The sequence below is a fragment of the Aquila chrysaetos genome, chromosome 2 (genome assembly GCF_900496995.4).
Source record: "Aquila chrysaetos chrysaetos chromosome 2, bAquChr1.4, whole genome shotgun sequence".
NCBI lineage: Eukaryota > Metazoa > Chordata > Aves > Accipitriformes > Accipitridae > Aquila > Aquila chrysaetos.
This window is the reverse complement of record NC_044005.1, coordinates 50,726,517-50,745,217: the sequence shown is the minus strand read 5'-3', so window position 1 is coordinate 50,745,217 and position 18,701 is coordinate 50,726,517. Positions and strand designations below refer to the sequence as shown.

Genomic DNA, 18,701 nt, shown 5'->3' with positions numbered 1-18,701 from the left:
AACTTACACAGGCAGACTGGGAGGCTGTCCAACATGGGGGTGAAGGGAGGCAGCAGCAGAGACCGCCAAGTGCAAGCATCGAGCCACAGATCACTGAGCCATGAATGTAGTCTGCAAGGTGCAACGTTGAAGAGGTTAAGCTGGAAAATTCATAAACATGTCTAACGAGGAAAAAGCAAGATTCTCCCAGGTTACCAGCCTGGGTCTTGTAAGAGAGGGCATGCCAGGCTCGCACAAAGTGCTCTGCCACTCCCTGGAAAGATCCTGTGAGCAGAGAGTTGCCCGGTAGCCCTGAAGGAAGGCTGCACTTGGTGATGCCCAGGGAGATGGAGAGACTGCCAGGCTCAGCCAGGAGCACGTGGCTTGGCAAGGGTAGCCACAGGGGAAAGACCACATCTGTCCAGGAGGTCCCATGGTGTAATGGTGAGCACTCTGGACTCTGAATCCAGCCATCTCAGTTCAAATCTCAGTGGGACCTTGAGCTTTTGGCTCCCTCAGGGCTTTCCTCAGCATGATTAGACATTTAGCTCCCTACAACTAACTGAAGGGGGGTTGTAGTGAGGTGGGTGCTGCTCTCTTCTGTCAGGTGGCTGGAGATAGGACGAGAGGAAATGGCCTCAAGTTGTGGCAAGGGAGATTTAGGTTAGATATTAGGGAAAATTTCATTACTAAGAGGGTTGTCACACATTGGAATAGGCTGCCCAGAGAAGTGGTTGAGTCACCATCCCTGGAGGTATTCAAAAAACGTGTAGACGGGGTACTCCATAACAGGGTTTAGTGGGCACAGATGAAGGTTGAACTCGATGATCTTGAAGGTCTCTTCCCACATAAATGATTCTATGATTCTATGATTAGCAGCCTTGCCTTGCTGTCGGGTCAACGGTTTAATGCACTCTCATCTTCCGTCCTTTCCTGTGCTCCCAGCCCTGGGACTGACACCAGTGCCCCTTCTGCTGCCCTGTGCCCACCAAACCTCTGCAGCTGTCCTGAGCGCTGGACCCTGCCCCCTCTCTGCTCCCTTGGTCTTGATGGCTGCTCCTGGATGAGGGCATCCAGCACTGGCTCAGAGAATCACACAACACCTCAGGTGGAGAGCATGCACTCCACGCAAGGCTCAAAGCAGCCTCAAGTGGAGGAGGCTATTCAGGGCCTTGTCTGCTTGGATGTGGGACACCTCCAAAGGTGGAGACGCTACAACACTCCCTGGGCAACCGTTTCCCATCTTTGATTACCACTGTGTGTGGCAGTACTTGTATTCCCACCTCTGTCCATTGCTTCTGGTGCCATCCATTTCTCTGAGGCTTTTCTGTCTTTCTCTTGCCTGCTTGTTTATTTTCGGTGCTCTGGTATCAGTTCAGGGAGCTCCACCCACAACTGGCAGTGCCCCGTGCATGGGGACAGACTCACGGTCATGGGAGAGAGCAGGTTCTCCCTCTTCCTTTCTCCTGGGGTCAGCTGGGATAGAGTTTACTTTCACAAGGAGCTGGAGGGGACCCAGCCAGGACAGCTGACCCGAACTAGCCAAGCTCGATACTGTATGATGTCATGCTCAGTATTTAACTGGGGGAGCTGGCGGTGGGGGCGGGAGGGAGAAGGGATCACAGCTCAGAAATGGGCTGAGCATCAGGTTCTGTGTGGTGAGCAATTGCATTGTGCGTCACATGCTTATATATTCTTTGGACAGCAAGCAGCCGTGTGGTGCTTAGTTGCCAGCTGGGCTTAACCCACGACATCCCTGCAGCTATGTTGGCAAACTGAGGGGGAGGAGAACAAACCACCACGAGACTCCAGCAGTGCTGCACAAAGTCTTTAATGAGAAGGAGGAAATGCAGTGGCTCGGAACAGAGACCGAGAAGCACGTCTGCAGGGTTCCGGGAGGCACAGAGAATGGCCCGTTTCCCAAGGACAAGCTCCAGGCAAAGCGCTTGCCTTTCCCCATTCCGATCTACCCGGTGGCAATGCCAGCCCACCAAGAGCAGGCCCTAACTCCGGCACACTCCCTCCGTCAGCAGGAGGTTCAGCAAAGCAGAAGAGAACGAGCCCTCTCCTGAGGAGCTCAGAGCAAAGCAGAGCCAGAGGAGACACGGCGAGGCCTGCAGTGCGGCGAGGAGCAGCAGGCACAGGTCCCTTCTGCCAGGTGGGATGAGGACACTCAGCCCACCTGCAAGCCGTGGCTACGCTCCTGCTGCTGCAGGATCCCCGTCTTCCTTGGTGCTCCAAAGGGGATGATCTGCTGGCTTCAGCAGTTCAGACCGCAGCGGGTGGGAGGCAGACACAGCCCTGACCCCCCCAGACCAAGGGAGCCCCCAGAAGAGATGGGAACCCCCCCGGCGCTGAGGGAGCTCCCAACAGCAGCTGACAGCGAGGATCCCACGGCTGTGCTCTGAGGGAAAGAGGTGAGGATGGGGCCCGGCAGGGTCACCACCACCGGGGAGGCCTGGATGGCCACCGTCGAGTCAGCGCAGCGGGCGACACAGGGCTCACTGCAGCTGCTTGCAAGTGGGGTTGGGCCGGAGGCGCCGCAGGGCGTTGGGAGACAGGGTCTGAAGCAAGACATCTCTCGGCGAGGGAGGCAAAGCTGAAACGCAGAGCAGGCAGGGAGCACGAACATCAGTATCAGTCTGTCTGTCTTTTCCTCAGCTCCCTCCGTGGAGACGCTTTGTTTTCAAAACACCCAGTACGCCTACAGTTCCCACAGCCATCATCGCGCCCTCCGAGTTGCACGGCACAGGAAGGCTGACCCACTTTTGGAACAGGCCCCAGCGCAGTGGCTCTAAAGCGCCCGTGGAAAGACCGATCATACCCCATCTCCATCGTTGCTTTGAAGATGGCACTGGATGCACTTGGCCATGTGGTTAGAGACCATCAGCTAAAGGTGCAATGCTGGTGGGCAGGCCTCCCTGCAGCTGAGCCCCACGGATCCCCTTCGGCTTGAAAGAACCCTCCGCTTCCCACCTCTCCCCAGCCACCTCCACCAGAAGGCAAAGAGATTGCAGCCCTTCGACAGTTGTATGGCAGGGCAAAGCTGAGGCAGCCCAAGCATCAGCCTCAGTAGCCACCAAGACAGCAGTTCAGCTCACAGAGAGAGATGGAGCGGACTCGGGCTTACCTTGCTCCTCGAGGAAAGGGAGGCAAGAGAGGAGGATGCAGAGCCTGGAGCAGCGCAGGCTTTTATGCTGTGTCCCAGAGCCCTGGCGGGGGGGGCCACAAACATTCCTTGCTCATGAAGCATCTCAACACCTAGTAGACACACAGGAGACTGTGAGTAAGTTTAAGCAGAACGTCAAGACTGCACAATCCCATATGGGAGAAGAGCCCCATCTCACCAGGGATGTGGCAAAGCTCAACGTCAAAGGAAGTCCTTTGTGGGCTGGAAGGAAGACCCCTGTGGGCCGGAGCGACAGCCAGGAGGACCTAGCTTACGCTCATCAGGCTCTACCACAGCATGGTTTTGTGATCAAAGAGATGCCCGCGTCCTTCTCTGAAAGAGACCCACGCCCAAATTGACCTGTTTTGCTCAGCAAGGTCATCCCAGACGCCAGAGGCCTGGATGGCCTGCTTTTGAGGAGAGGCTGAGGGCAGGGAGCCAAAAGCTCACAGCCCTCTTTCCTGGGTGAGGGATGGGGTGGCCCATTCCATGCATTTCAAACTACAAAGGGACATCGGATCAGTCTCCCAGAGCACCTGGGAGTCATCGTGATGTGGAAGAGTTGGGAAAAACCCTGAACTCCAGGCAAACATGAGTCACCCTGCTGTGGACTTCAGTGGACACGTTGCCCCAGCCTGAGGCGTACCAGGGATACCAGAGCTTATAGTCCCAAAGTGCCGCTTTCGTCAAGGGCTTTTCCACACATTTTAGCACCATTCCTGAATCAACTGGTGCTTCTATGCAACCTCCTGCATTTGCTGTCTTCCAAGGCATTGCCTTTTGGTGGTTGCTCAAGGGCTCATGTGACTCCGAGGTGCTCTGGGAGACTGATCCGATGTCCCTCTGAAATTTGAAATGCATGGAATGGGCCACTCCATCCCTGACCCAGGAGAAAGAACCACGATCTTTTGGCTCCCTGCCCTCAGCCTCTGCTCAAAAGCAGGCCATCTAGGCCTCTGGCGTCTGGGATGACCTTGCTGAGCAAAACAGGTTAATTTGGGTGTGGGAAGGACACAGTCACTTAAAATCTCTGCACAGATAGCCTGAGACCACCGAGCCAATAGGTCTTAGCAGGGCTGGAAACAAATTAATTATACTGATGTTAGACGATACGCAGTGGGAGCAAAACATTTCAAGTGAAAGAGGCAAGGGCTTAATCATCAGAGAGGCCTCGGCAAGCTGCAACTACTAGGTGTTGAGATGCTTCATGAGCAAGGAATGTTTGTGGCCCCCCCCGCCAGGGCTCTGGGACACAGCATAAAAGCCTGCGCTGCTCCAGGCTCTGCATCCTCCTCTCTTGCCTCCCTTTCCTCGAGGAGCAAGGTAAGCCCGAGTCCGCTCCATCTCTCTCTGTGAGCTGAACTGCTGTCTTGGTGGCTACTGAGGCTGATGCTTGGGCTGCCTCAGCTTTGCCCTGCCATACAACTGTCGAAGGGCTGCAATCTCTTTGCCTTCTGGTGGAGGTGGCTGGGGAGAGGTGGGAAGCGGAGGGTTCTTTCAAGCCGAAGGGGATCCGTGGGGCTCAGCTGCAGGGAGGCCTGCCCACCAGCATTGCACCTTTAGCTGATGGTCTCTAACCACATGGCCAAGTGCATCCAGTGCCATCTTCAAAGCAACGATGGAGATGGGGTATGATCGGTCTTTCCACGGGCGCTTTAGAGCCACTGCGCTGGGGCCTGTTCCAAAAGTGGGTCAGCCTTCCTGTGCCGTGCAACTCGGAGGGCGCGATGATGGCTGTGGGAACTGTAGGCGTACTGGGTGTTTTGAAAACAAAGCGTCTCCACGGAGGGAGCTGAGGAAAAGACAGACAGACTGATACTGATGTTCGTGCTCCCTGCCTGCTCTGCGTTTCAGCTTTGCCTCCCTCGCCGAGAGATGTCTTGCTTCAGACCCTGTCTCCCAACGCCCTGCGGCGCCTCCGGCCCAACCCCACTTGCAAGCAGCTGCAGTGAGCCCTGTGTCGCCCGCTGCGCTGACTCGACGGTGGCCATCCAGGCCTCCCCGGTGGTGGTGACCCTGCCGGGCCCCATCCTCACCTCTTTCCCTCAGAGCACAGCCGTGGGATCCTCGCTGTCAGCTGCTGTTGGGAGCTCCCTCAGCGCCGGGGGGGTTCCCATCTCTTCTGGGGGCTCCCTTGGTCTGGGGGGGTCAGGGCTGTGTCTGCCTCCCACCCGCTGCGGTCTGAACTGCTGAAGCCAGCAGATCATCCCCTTTGGAGCACCAAGGAAGACGGGGATCCTGCAGCAGCAGGAGCGTAGCCACGGCTTGCAGGTGGGCTGAGTGTCCTCATCCCACCTGGCAGAAGGGACCTGTGCCTGCTGCTCCTCGCCGCACTGCAGGCCTCGCCGTGTCTCCTCTGGCTCTGCTTTGCTCTGAGCTCCTCAGGAAAGGGCTCGTTCTCTTCTGCTTTGCTGAACCTCCTGCTGACGGAGGGAGTGTGCCGGAGTTAGGGCCTGCTCTTGGTGGGCTGGCATTGCCACCGGGTAGATCGGAATGGGGAAAGGCAAGCGCTTTGCCTGGAGCTTGTCCTTGGGAAATGGGCCATTCTCTGTGCCTCCCGGAACCCTGCAGACGTGCTTCTCGGTCTCTGTTCCGAGCCACTGCATTTCCTCCTTCTCATTAAAGACTTTGTGCAGCACAGCTGGAGACGCGTGTTCATTTCTCCTCCTCCTCCTCCTCCCTCAGTTAGCTACGCGCTCTGCAAGGTCGAGCAAGTGGCTTCTGTCCTGAGCTTACCACCAGTTGTCATTAGAGCTCCCTGAACTGATACCAGAGCACCAAAAATAAGCAAGCAGGGAAGAAGAAGACTAAAAGCCCCAGAGAAATGGAGCGTGAGTCGCAACCTGCTCATCACAGCCCTGCAATGTCTCCCAGGGTCAGCCTTGCGTCCCAACCCTGAAAGCATTCAAGAGCTCATCTCATTTCTTCTGCCAGTGTACCCAGCGCTTCTTGCATGTATGCTCACGAAGCAGTGACTTTTCACTGCCTCCCCTGAGTACCCACTGGCCGAGGATAGTAGCAGGCTTATGAACCGGCCTGAGATGATAACATGGAGACATGTGCTCAGCTGAGTTGTGGAGGGTGCCTTCCAAAACAGGCAGGGACAAGTTGCCTCTCTGAGCCTGAATCTCAGCGAGACTCATGGCATTTGGAAGTCAGGTTTATGCCTCCTTTCCTTTTGCTGATGCACCTTGCTACTCACAGGTGTTTTGGAGGCAAGAAGCACCTAAGCTGCTCAGCAGTAAAGCAAGGCCTCCTACGTGCAAGCATGCAGCCAAGCACAAAGCTAGATCCAGTGTCACTGTTTAGTCTTGCAGATTATGCGTTACTCTCCTCAGCGCTGCACCACCAACGCCTCTCAGCGGTCACTGCTGCTCCAGGTGCATGAATTTTGGACCAGGGGCACATCTTCCCCTGACCGAATGCTGTTGCTTCTGCTTTCTCTCTTGGTGCAATCCAGCAGCAAGTGGAAACCCTTCTGCAAGGTGTCCTTCCTCTGCAGCAGCCCTTGATGTCTGCATGCTGGGTGTCCTTACAGGGATGTCACCAGTGTCTTTGTGTGGCTGATTCCCACTTCTGCACAGCTAGGGGCTCTGTCAGCCCTGCCAAAGGGACACTGAGGTGATTAAGGACTTGGCTCATCTGTCATACAAGGACAGGCTGGGGCAGCTGGGGTTGGTTAGCCTGCAGAAGGGAAGGCTGAGGGTGCTGGAGAGTGGACAGGTAGATTAAAGGAGAGAGCGCCATCCTCTTGTCAGTGGTGCCCAGTGGGAGGGCAAGAAACAATGGACAGAGGTGGAAATACGAGAAATGTCTCACACAAAGTAACCCCATTTTACTGCGGGGGTGGTCAAAGACCAGTGTCCCAATTGGTGAGATGTGATTGTTAATACGGACATTTGAGTTAACGTCTCAGTCCTCTCAATTGTTGTTCACAGTCTTTGTATGAAGAACAGCCATTGCAATTCTCTCTTTCATTGGTGTTGTGGGAGTAAACTCCAGGGGATGGGTATGGAGTGGAAAGGAGGAAAGCGCTGGTTTTCATGTCTGGACGTAGGCAGCGTGATTGCCACATGGGGTTAGGGTGGGCATTTCAGTAGGGAACTGAGCATGCACAATCACAATCCTGCTCTTCATAACTCCACCTATTTGTAGCACTGCCGATGGCAGAGTGGGAGTCTGTAAATACTGTGCTAACACAACCCCGCCACCCAGATTGGGTTTTGACTATCAGCACAGCAAAGAACATTGCATTTCTTGCTTTAAGCAACCCTGGAATCAGAGACTTGAGAAGCTTTGTCCCCTTTAGGCAGAGAGTCTAGTTGAGAGAGGCTCCTCAGGTTTCCCTTGAACCGCAGGCCATAAGCTGCAAGAGAAGTGAGGGTGTCTCAGTTCTTAGTTACCAGGAACATCACTACACCCAATTCCAGTGAACTTCAGGACATCTCTGCAATGCCGGAGCCTGGACAGGTTAGGTCAGCCTCTCCAGGGTGACTTCAGAACTGACAGACAGGCCTCTGAGCCATTACATAAGGAGCAGGCCTCCTGCCACCACACAGCCCAATTGCATTGCTGGCCTCATGAAGCACTGGGCGTGTCCCTTGACCACCACCTAGGCATTATTGATCTTCCCTTGTACCCTGCCATGGCAGCATGCTTGTCTTGACAGGTGCAACCACCACCAGCAGCAGGTGCAGTTCTGTGCCAGGCCAAAAAAGCGTCTCAGCTGGCTCTTGTACCAGCACTGCAGTGAGGAGCCTAGGCTGGAGCCCTCCCAACAGGTAGAAAGCACTGGTCTCTCTTCGTCTTAAGGCTGCAGGGAGGCGAGGGGCTTTAAACCCCAGGGGAAAGCTGGCATTTTTTGAGCAGAAGAGCCTGCCTGCAGAAGATGTAAGGCACCCACCCTGGAGCCAGCCTGAAGAGATGTCTGTCTGCCTTGGCCAGGAAGCAAAGTCGGGTCAACTGCTTGCAAGGCAGCTGTGCTCACCGCTATACCACCAATGCAGCTTTGGGCAGTGCTGCCTCCTGCTCCTCCACTTCACAGACTGGCCAGCCTCCTCCCTCCAGCCCCCCGCACACACACTGCCTCAAGCCACTCTTTATGCTCACCCTCTTGGCTGCAACCCCCTCCCACCCTTGCTCTGCATGCAGACAGGCACTGCCAAACGCACCATCTCCACACTGTCCTCTTGTAACCACTTTTGCAATATGCATGCTGCAGAGCCAAAAGGGAATAGGAACTGCTTTCATCTAATTATGGAAATGTTTAGGCATTGGACAATGCTTGCCAGTGCTGGAAAAAAGCTCTGGACATACCTATTCCACCAAATCAAGCTCTCTCCAGTCTCCCTTTAAATCATCCACACCCCCCCCATTTATCCTCCCTTTGCCCCTCCACACTTTTCCTCAGCCAGGCTCTACCTCGCCCTTTCCATGGATCTCTCCCACTCTTGCAAGCCATTCCCTCTACACACCAACAACCTGCACAGCAGTCGTGGTTTTTCTTCAGGAGTTGACACCACCCTATGTCCCCAAGAGGCTGAAGGTGCTGCTGGGAGGTCACTACCTTCCCTGGAGGACTCTCCCCATGTTAGTGCTTACAGCAGGCTTGGAGTCCTCCTCATATAAATTTGAGAAGCAGTGGGATGTAATATCCCACTCCACAATTACCACCATACCTGGTTGTCTCCACACAGCTGCCTTCTCTTCTTCCCTGGAAACAGCACAGATGGCAGCTAGGGATTGAAATCATCCCCGCTGAGGCACGATATCCCAGATGCTCAGATGAGGACAAGGCACTGGAAGCTGCAGTTGTAGCCCCCAGGGTTACGCCTCTCAAGACCTCTGGAAGCCTGGTAGCTGTCATGCTCCGTGCAGGTCTGAAATGCAGGACTTCAAGTAAAGCCTAGCCCTGAAACTGCCAGCGAGCCGGGCGCCATTGCGCAGGGCACGTGATCAGCAGGGCAGAGAGGGCTGGAGCAGGTAGTTGTGGCCGAGTGGTGAAGGCGATGGACACGGTCCCCTTTTGGGCTCCCTGCAACTGACCACGCTGCAGCCAGCAGTGGGACTCGGCTCCACACTGTGCCTGGTGCCCAGGGAGACAGTAAAAGCCCCTTGCCTACAGCACTTGTCCTCACCCCACCCCCGAAACTGCTGGATGAAAGGGAAATCCTGCTCCCATTGACAAGGTAGGCATGTTGGGGGAAGAGAATGGACCAGTGCTGAGTATGAACCATGACAGGAGGTCCACTGTTGGTTCTTGAGAAGAACTTAAGAGCCTGATCTCACCTGACACCCCAAGCAGAACAACCCCACCAGCTGTCCTCCCTATGCCTGAAAGTACAGCAGCTCGTCTCCAAAGAAAGCTTGCACAACATGGCCCTCATTGCTAAAGATTAAGGGAGGATACCTCATGGATCGGAGATCTTTCCAGCACTCACAAAGTGCGCCTCTCTTTAGGCGTCATGAAGGCAGACTGGTGAGGAGCAGCAGTGTCACAAAATGGTGTGGTTTGGACCGCTTAAAGAATCACCTCCGATGGTATTAGCAAAAATTATTTAATAGGAATTTATATAAAAGCGCGACTTCGCAGAATTCGATGGCAAGGTTCACTCTATTACTTAATTCATGGATGAAATGCACACAGGAAAATTGTTATATATAAATTAAGGTATAGAGAGACCGAAAATGCAATAGGTTAAAAAAGCAATATAGAAAGAAAAATCGAGTTAGAATTGATTTCTCGTGATTTGTACAGAGATTGGGAATGTAAAAAGGGTAAGGGAGACCCTCCCATTGAGTCACAAGGTTCAGAGAAGACCCCCTTGCTTTCTAAACTCCTGTCAGAGTCTAGGTGCATCTGGATCAACTCCTAGTCCCAGAGTTGGTCAACGATTTATATTTAAAGGGATTATGAGTATACTAGCAGCCTGAGATTCATTCAGAGTTGAATAGAGTTCCCAACAGCGATTTCAGTATAGATTTGAAAAGCAATAACTTGTAATATACTTGCTATAGGATATTCAGGTTAGTACACACACGTGCATAAAGGCACTAAGAGTTATACATAAGCAAGTGAAAGAGGTATACCTGTTAAAAATTCCCCCTGAGTTCCATGAAAATATTCATGTCGAATGCTTCAGTATCTTTCTCAACTTGCGAAGGGTCGAGCCTCAAGGAGTGGAGAGCATCAGCCCAGGTCTTGTTGGCTTTCAGCGACAGACCTCCGATCTTCGCAAACAGAAAAGTTTGTGAGCTCTGAGAGGCATCCCACTCAGAGAGAGATGCTGGTCACAGCCTGCTGCCGTTCAGGAGAGCTCAAGGAGTCTTACTTAGTACCACTGCTTATAGGTACGGGACGTGATTAGCTTTAGTCATCAAAAAATTACTGGGATTCCAGCTGCACTGGTACCATTTCACGTGAGTTACGATTCAGGTAAGGAAGGCTCCAAGGCTGTCAGGGAATGACTTAAGATTCACATACGGGATGCTCCAGAGTTGTCAGGGGAGGACTGGCATGTCTCAAGGTTGTTATGAGAGAACTAGTTATCTCTACTTCCGGTTTCTGTTTTTGCTGGGCAGCAGGAGTCCTTGAGACAGTCAGCATAACTCCCTGTCTTAGCTGTGTGAGAGTTCCTGGTACGGTCAAGGAATGCTTAACTGCCCCATTCATTACACTTACGCTAAGACCTAGCGAGGATTCCTGAGCTTGTAGTTCAGCCCAGACAGGGGGAAGAAATGCACCACCACAAGCAGGCAAGAAGTGGGGGGAAGAGTGTCACCAAGAGGGTCTTCCAGCTCAGACTGCCCACAGCCTTCCTGGGAGGCCTTGCAGCGTTTAAGACATGGCATGACCCAGTCCAGCTCAGCCGGACCTGCCCTGGGGTGACTGGGAGGCACCTCCACCCCAGCAGTGCTGGGCAGAATAGTCACCGCTTAAGGCACGGAGAGGAGGGGTTAGGGTTTCTCTGACTCCCTGGCATGCTGCATGGTGGCGGGGGCAGCCCTCGGCTGTCAGGGAGCAGCCAGGGCAGGCCTGCGCCAGGAGGGAGGACAAGCCAGGGGCTGTGGGGGAGCACAGCACAGCACAGCACAGCACTGGCAGGGCAAGGCCTTCACCGCTGGTCTGAAAGGCAAGGCGCCAACTGCTAGACAACTTGCTTAGAAGAACGAACACTGCCTAGGACTAAGGGCTTTTACCTCAGGGTCAACGTGACCTGAAGACCCAACCTAAACTGGCTCTCACTGCCTGAGAACACCCCATGCAGATGATAAACCAATGGGAGATTTGTCTTTCAAAAAAACCCCAGGTATACGGCCACGGCCAGAACAGCAATCAACCTGAATCTAGCATAAAGCCCCTCCACCTGCACGGGACATTGGTTTAGAACAATGACGATTAACACCCCACTGAGCATCTGTCCACACCACCTGCCCGGGAGAAGCACATACTGATTTGGGGAGCAATAGTAACTGATTAGCCCACCCCTTAACACGAGTAATTTGATTGGTGGACACAACTGTATTGTGAACATATACCAACCCTGCTTTCCTCTGTCTCGGGGTCCTCCGTGCATTAGGCTGGGGCACCACTATGTGCACAGCCAAAATAGAGGGATTAATTCCCTTGGTAATTCTATGCTTGGTAATGCTAAGCGTCCTTGTCTCCCTCCTCGGCCGGCAAAGAACGGACGTTGACGCCGGGCACAGCCCCACAGCCCCCTGGGAGCTGGATTTCTGGGCAGGGTGGCAGCCCTCCTGAGCTCGCTTCGCTGGAGAGCAGCTCCCCTCTGCCCTGCAAAGCAACAAGGCTGCCCCCTCGCTCCGGGGTTTCCTTCAGTGCCTGCAGAGCCAGCTTGGCTGGTCAAGAAGAAAGTCCCCATCCCGGGTTATGGGCAGGAGATGTGGGGAGAAGGGCAAGGCAAGGCCCTTGAGCTACCCACCCCAGGCCCAAAGGAGGAGAACTTCCCAGAGAGCCAATCTTCTGGCCCGGGCGAGGGCCCAGGATAGAGGAAGGGAAGGAGGCACGAGGGCTGGCAGTGCCAGGGAGCATCGGGCAGGGCGGTGGGAGGTGCCGGCAGAGGTGCTGGGGGGAGCAGAGTGGCGCAGCGGAAGCGTGCTGGGCCCATAACCCAGAGGTCGATGGATCGAAACCATCCTCTGCTAATTGTCTCTTTTTTCCCCTCCTCCTGACAGCTGCTGCCTCTCCCAGCAGCTTTTAACCTGCACTGCTCTAGCTCTCTGGGCACCCATGGCCGTGGCCCTCCCGTTCCCTCAGCCCCTTCTCTCTGCCACTGCCACCTTCTTTCTCCTTTGCCTTCTTAGGAGCCAGCACTCCCATAGTGCCCCTCGGCAAGCCAGACGGGTGGCTGTGGAGCAGCAGGCAGAGCTCCCCCCACAAGGAAGTGGGTGTCCTGGGGACACAGGCATTTCTCCCTTCCCATCCGGCAGCTCAGTCCCAACTTCCCAGCCGCAAGCAGGGACCTCCACGAATCTGCAGGTGGGGAGGAGGACGACAAGGCTGGTGCTACTTTGGGAAACACCAATGCAATCGGCTTGACCATCTAGGGGTTTTCTCCATCCTAGTCTGTTTGCTGCCGTGCTCACTCGCAGCTCCAGCCAGGAGCAGGGCTGAGTAGGTATTCCCAGTGGGCACTGTATTGGCCATCCGTGGCTAGGTGTTGGTAGTGGTGGGGAGAGGGGCTGCTGCAGGGTGGCCTCTGTGGGGAAGAGCTGAGGGGCTGCCCTGCACCACACACACAGCTGGTTCCAGGGGCCTCCACAACACTGAGCCATCTGCAAAGCTTGGGGCACCCAGGGCACCCATGCTGGCTGGAGCAGGTGGCTATTCCTGAAGGAACTGCAACCTGCGGAGAAGACACGCCAGCGAAGACTTTTCCTGACGGGCCTGAAGCCTGTGAAAGAGCCCACACTGAAAGAGATTTTTCCTGTTCAGAAGCGCAGCATGTGGAGAACCCATGCTGGAGTAGTCTGCAGTGAAGGAGTGCAGCTGAGCCTGGAAAAACTGGGAGGCACGGCGGTGTTTTCTTTGTCTTTTTTTGCTCACTACAAGACAAAACACACACATAGCCCGAGCCTTTCCCTCTCTTCTGGCTGCTCAGGACTGGAATTCAGTGCTGGACACCCACCCCCTCACTCCCACATGCACATCAGCAGGTGCTCTGAACCCTAGACTGTACCACAGGTCTGTGCAGAATCCATGCCTGGAGCCCAGGCCTGGTTTGTCCAGCGTCCTGCTCCAGCCCTGGGCAGTCCCTGATGCCAATCCACTCTCCTCACTGGCTAGCGCAGCTTGAGATTTCCTAGCAAATACCACACACACACACACACACACACACACACACACACACACAGACACCCCCCGCCCTTCCCCCCCCGAAAACCAGAAAAGCACAGTCTGACAGAAATGAGCTAGGAGTAGAATGCAATGAAAACAAGACCAATAGCATTCTTGTTCTTCACGTGTCTGGAAAGGGTTTCCAGGATGAGTTGCTCCTTCCCCTTCCCAGGGATCGAGGTGAGGCGGACCAGCCTGCTGTTGCCCCCATTCTCCTTTGTGCCTTTTGGGAAGATAGGAGTGACAATGACTTTCTTCCAGCACTCAGGAACCTCTCCCAGTTGTCACGACCTTTCAAAGATAATTGAGAGTGGCCTCTTCTATAGGTCTTTCTTGCCTGAGTGCTTCACGAGCTGGCAGCAGGAAGATAGCATGGGTGTCTGCAGGTGAGCTCCCTGCTACCTGAGCACCTGACTGGCCAGAAGCCAGAAGATTGCTTGCATGTTGACTGTGAGGTCGCCTCTGGCTCTGCAGGCAATGGGCCAGCCACAGGAACATCGCTTGTGCTAAGTGCTCGTCTTCATTCCATAGTGGATACCACTGCACGGTATATCTTTTTCTATCCAAACACTTCTTGGTCCAAAGGAAGCGGACAGTCCCTGAGAAGGAGATCTGAGTACATGCGGGCATGACAGTGTCAAAAATGGCTGTCCGGCAATCACAAAGCAATGGGAGAACCCACGGGGAATGACGCTGTCAGAAGTTGCCTCTTCCCTTTGTTTAGCGAGTGGGGGCTTCCTTGCCTGACGTCCTTCTGGGTACACAGGTAGGGTTGGCTGGTCCTGACAGCCATTCACAGGTCTGCCTGAGAGCAGGTGGGTATGACGGGGTCCAGAAATGGCTGCCAGCCAATCACAGAGCAGTATGAAAACATGGTGGTTGTGGTGCTTAATAAGAAAATGGCAGCTGAAAGAAAATGGTGCCCCCCCGTGTATGTAGGGGAAGGTACGTCCTGGGCACGTGTACTTCATCATTCATCAGTGCCGGCATGGGCATTCACCAAAGCAATCATCCATCCCCAAAACCAGTGGCAGCACAAGGCAGATTTTAGCCCAGGAACAGGTAATGCGCGGAGTCCTGCAAAACAAATTGCTTACGGGCACGCAGCATGGAATGTGGCAGATGCTCAGATCCGGCCAAGCTACATAGACCAAGAAACTTGTGCTAGAAATGATCCACCTGGCCTATTTGCACATTATATAGACAGAGAATTGTTACCCTAGCATTGCCTGCTTTTTACTTGCTGATTGCTGAGCTACTACTACACACGTCTACAAGCTACGGACATATCCAGTGCCTAGGAAGAAACCCAGGCTGGTTGCTGTGCCTTTTTAATTCAACCAAAGGGTACCTCATGCAGCCACACGTTAGCCCAGGACAGCGTGATTGTGACTCCGACTGGGGCAGACTCCGACCGCGCTACCTCAGCGTTATGCCCTCTGGTATTCCCCATGGGCACTGTCTTGGCTACACATGGCAAGGTTTTGGCAGTGGAGGGGTCAGGGGGTGCTGCAGAATGGCCTCTGTGGGAAGAGATAAGGGGCTGCCCTGTGTCAGACACAGTCAGTTCCAGCTCCGCAGTGGACCCACCACACAAGACAGCTGAGCCGTCGTCAACATTGGTGGCCCCTCTGTGAAAACATATTCCAGAAAGGGCAGAAAACGCCGGGCAGAGAGAGGTGGGAAGAAAAAAAGAGTGGGTAAGAGCAGAGACACGTCCTCCTTGGGAGAGTAGAGGAGTCTGGTGTGAAGCACTGGAGTTGTCCCGGCACAGGGGAGAGGAAAGGCGGTGTTTTATGTTTGTCTTTCTGTTTCTCACTACTTGCATCTGTTTTGAGTGGCAAAGAATTAATTTTGCCCAAGTCAAGCCTGATTTTCCCACAAGAGTTTTTGCTAAGCCATGTCCGTGTGTTTTCTTGAGCCATGAGATTTCTCATTGTGTTTTCAGTGCTCTGCATCGCCCTGCGGGTGGGGAAAGTAGTGAGCAGCTGGGTGGGCGTTTGTCTGTGCTTAAACCACCCCAGGTATGTACACGCAAACGCACGTGCACCTGCATAGTACGTGCGCAGCTGGCCCACGTACGAACACAGATGGGGAGCGTCACCGTTACCAGCACCCAGCAGCTGGCGTTTCCGTAGCCAAGAGCTCACACGCAGAGAAGCACACCCGGGTGCCAGCAGCTTGAGGTCGTGTGTATGTGTGCAGGGGGCTGGAAGGAGGAGGCGGGATGGTCTCTGAAGCGGAGGAGCAGGCAAGAGGGCAGTTTGTGACCTGGCAGAGCAGGAGGCAGGCAAGACCGGGACGGGGAGGAGCAGGAGGCAGGCAAGACCGGGACGGGGAGGAGCAGGAGGGAGGCCAGGCTCCGGGCTGGAGGAGCGGGAGGCAGGAGTGGCCCAGGAGCGTTGGTGGTATAGTGGTGAGCATAGCTGCCTTCCAAGCAGTTGACCCGGGTGCGATTCCTGGCCAACGCAGGCAAGCTTTTCTTCTGCCTAGCTCCATAGTGCCTTCCCCATTTAGCAACAGCAGGCTGCAGGGGCTGCTTTGTACCATTCAGAGATTCTCAGGCAGCGTTGAAGCGCTGCAGCAGGTGCCTGGAGAACTTTGGGATTCTCCATGCCTGGGTGTCACACTCGGGTTTCAGTGGGGCTCACGCACTGAGCCGCCTGCTCTAGCTTTGGGGCTAGCCCTGCTTTGAGCAGGCATTTGGACTAGTGACCGCCTGAGATGCCTTGCAGTCTAGCTCCTTCCATGAAGCAACAAGTCCCAGAGAGATCTGTGCCCTCCTTCCTCTGCACCATGCGCAATAAGTGAGCCTCTTCCCCACAGGAATGGGAGCTCAGTCGTTGCTCTGCACTTGGCGCATCCTCTGTGCTTTCAGCATGACTCTCCAGTCCCTTTCCCACACGCTGGCTCCTTGAGATCGGCACAGCACTCACCCAGAGGTTGGTGTGGCAGAGCCCTCCTTGCCCAGGCTTCCCACCTCCGAGGAGGGAAGACGGAAGCACCCTTGTTGCCCCAGGAACAGTCCACGAGGCAGGATTGTGGGCCAAATGCTTAGCTCGCCATCTCCTCAGGCTCTGGAGGAATGGAGGAAGTCATGGGAAAGGTAGGTGTGTGCCCGGAGCCCCTTGACATGATGTTGGCATGTAGAGAGACGTAATTTGTGATGGTTCCTTTGGTTGCTCCCGTGAAGGAGTGCCTTGGCCTTTGCAAGGAGCTGCCCCTGTGCTGGCTACTGTGCAGTCCTGAAGTGCGTGTAGGTGCTGCAGTCGCCTGTCAGCCGCCCTTGGTGGGAGCAGGGCAAGGGTGCTCCCAGGATACAGCTCCCCCTGCAGCAGTGCCAGGAGGAGGCTGGCTGAGGTGGGCTGGCTCTGGCACCTGCAGGGGGGCAGAGTGGCAGAGGCAACGCTCACCGAAGCAGGGGGTCAGGATGGCCGAGTGGTCTAAGGCGCTGCATTCAGGTTGCAGTCTCCCTGGGAGGCGTGGGTTCGAGTCCCACTCCTGACAGGCTTGTCTTTCTCTTGGTTTCCTTCCCTCTCCCCCCCTGAGGGGATGGTCTTGCTCCTCTAGGCATTCTGGAGGTTATGTCTTGCTGCATATCCCAACCGCCACCGCTGCCACTGGCTTAGCAGAGGTAATGCTGCTACAGAGTCCCGATGCAATTCCTTTTTCCACTCTCCCCTACAAAACGCGCATTCTGCTGCTTATCAGGAACTGTCTCTGCCTCATTGGCTGGTTCTTGGGGCCAGCTCCTGCTTCTTAGCAGGAACTGTCTCTGCCTCAGCTAATTTCAACAATGTAAGCGTCAAACATCGTCTTTCATCCCCTATCTCTACTATATCTACTGAGATTCTTTTGACTCCCCTTCTCTCACCAGTAGCAGGTGGGTAGGCCTAGAACAGAATCATGGAAGGAGGAGAGCCCCTGGGGAATTCCACTTTTCCATCGTCTTTCATCCCCTATCTCTACTATATCTACTGAGATTCTTTTGACTCCCCTTCTCTCACCAGTAGCAGGTGGGTAGGCCTAGAACAGAATCATGGAAGGAGGAGAGCCCCTGGGGAATTCCACTTTTCCACTCTCCCCTACAAAAGTCACATTCTGCATGCCTCTCCTCTCCCCTGAAATGTGGGGCTTTGGACATTCTTCAAACATTCACCCACAAAACCCTCTCTCCCTGCTTCCGCTTTCCCCTCCAACAACCCTTCTGGCTGGAGGGCATTTCAGGGAGTCAGAGAGTGCATCCTCCTGCTTCAGGCAGGCTCCCACCAGCTGATCAGTGCTTTGTCCTTTCAGGTCATAAAATACCTTGAGGACAGACGTTTCACAGCCTCTCTGGACCCCTGTTCCCATGCTTAGGCACCCTCTGGGTGATCATTTGTGTTTGTGTAGCCAGTCACAAACTGCCTGCTCAGTTTCTGACCATGGCTCTCATCCTCCAGCCATCGCAGTAGCCTCCTGGTAGGCACCAGGAGGCTCCTATTAGATCCCCGCTAAGCATTTTCTTCTCCCAGCTGAGCAAGCCTTGGGTCCGCAGCCTTTCCTTACAAGGCCCCCCCAGCCCCTGACTATCCTAGGGATCCTCCGCTGAACTCGCTCCAGTTTATCATCACCTTTCCTTGGTTCCCCAGAAAGTGCTTCTTCCCCCGTTTTGGAGATGGGGCAACTTTTCCCTCTCCTTAGTCATCAGGGAGCTCCTCTGCCCTCTGCTCCCAAAGCTGGAGAGCCCCTGCGATGCGTCCTTCCCTCTTTCAGGCCCAGTGGCACATTCTGTAGGTGCCAATCCAGCACGTGGCATTGACCAGCAGGATTTCAACCCAGAAAGTTTCCCCGAACTGGCAGTTCCTCACCAGCAAACATGGACAGCACCAATGGGAAGAGGAGCAGGTGGGAGTAAAGGCCCACCAGTAAGAGACCAGTAAGGGGCATGGCAGACTCTCTCCAACACTGCTGACGGGACAGAGGCATCCTCACGCAATCCCACCACAGGTTGCACGAGCACTGGTGGCATTTTTCAGAAGGACCGCAGTCAGGAAGTATGAGCCACAGAAGAGGTCCTCCTGTGCACACAGGAAGAGGAAGAGGAAGGGGGGACATGCACAAGGTGGTATCAGAGCATGCCGGAGCGTGTCGGGATTGAGGGAGATGCTGAAGGAGCTGGGATTGTTCAGCCTGGAGAAGAGACGGTGAGGGGGC

The 18,701-nt window shown here is 54.7% G+C and overlaps 1 long non-coding RNA gene and 3 other non-coding genes across 4 annotated transcripts; all 4 read left to right on the top strand.

Annotated features, from left to right (window-relative positions):
• Window positions 1–4,388: 4,388 nt before the first annotated feature.
• LOC115335575 lies at window positions 4,389–5,786 on the top strand. The gene is made up of 2 exons (XR_003921462.2): window positions 4,389–4,471; window positions 5,003–5,786. It is a non-coding gene; the product is annotated as an uncharacterized LOC115335575 (long non-coding RNA).
• A 6,455-nt stretch (window positions 5,787–12,241) lies between these two features.
• TRNAM-CAU lies at window positions 12,242–12,313 on the top strand. Its single transcript has one exon. It is a non-coding gene; the product is annotated as a tRNA-Met (tRNA).
• Window positions 12,314–15,904: 3,591 nt separating this feature from the next.
• Window positions 15,905–15,976, top strand: TRNAG-UCC. The gene has a single exon. It is a non-coding gene; the product is annotated as a tRNA-Gly (tRNA).
• A 953-nt stretch (window positions 15,977–16,929) lies between these two features.
• Window positions 16,930–17,012, top strand: TRNAL-CAG. Its single transcript has one exon. It is a non-coding gene; the product is annotated as a tRNA-Leu (tRNA).
• Window positions 17,013–18,701: the final 1,689 nt, after the last annotated feature.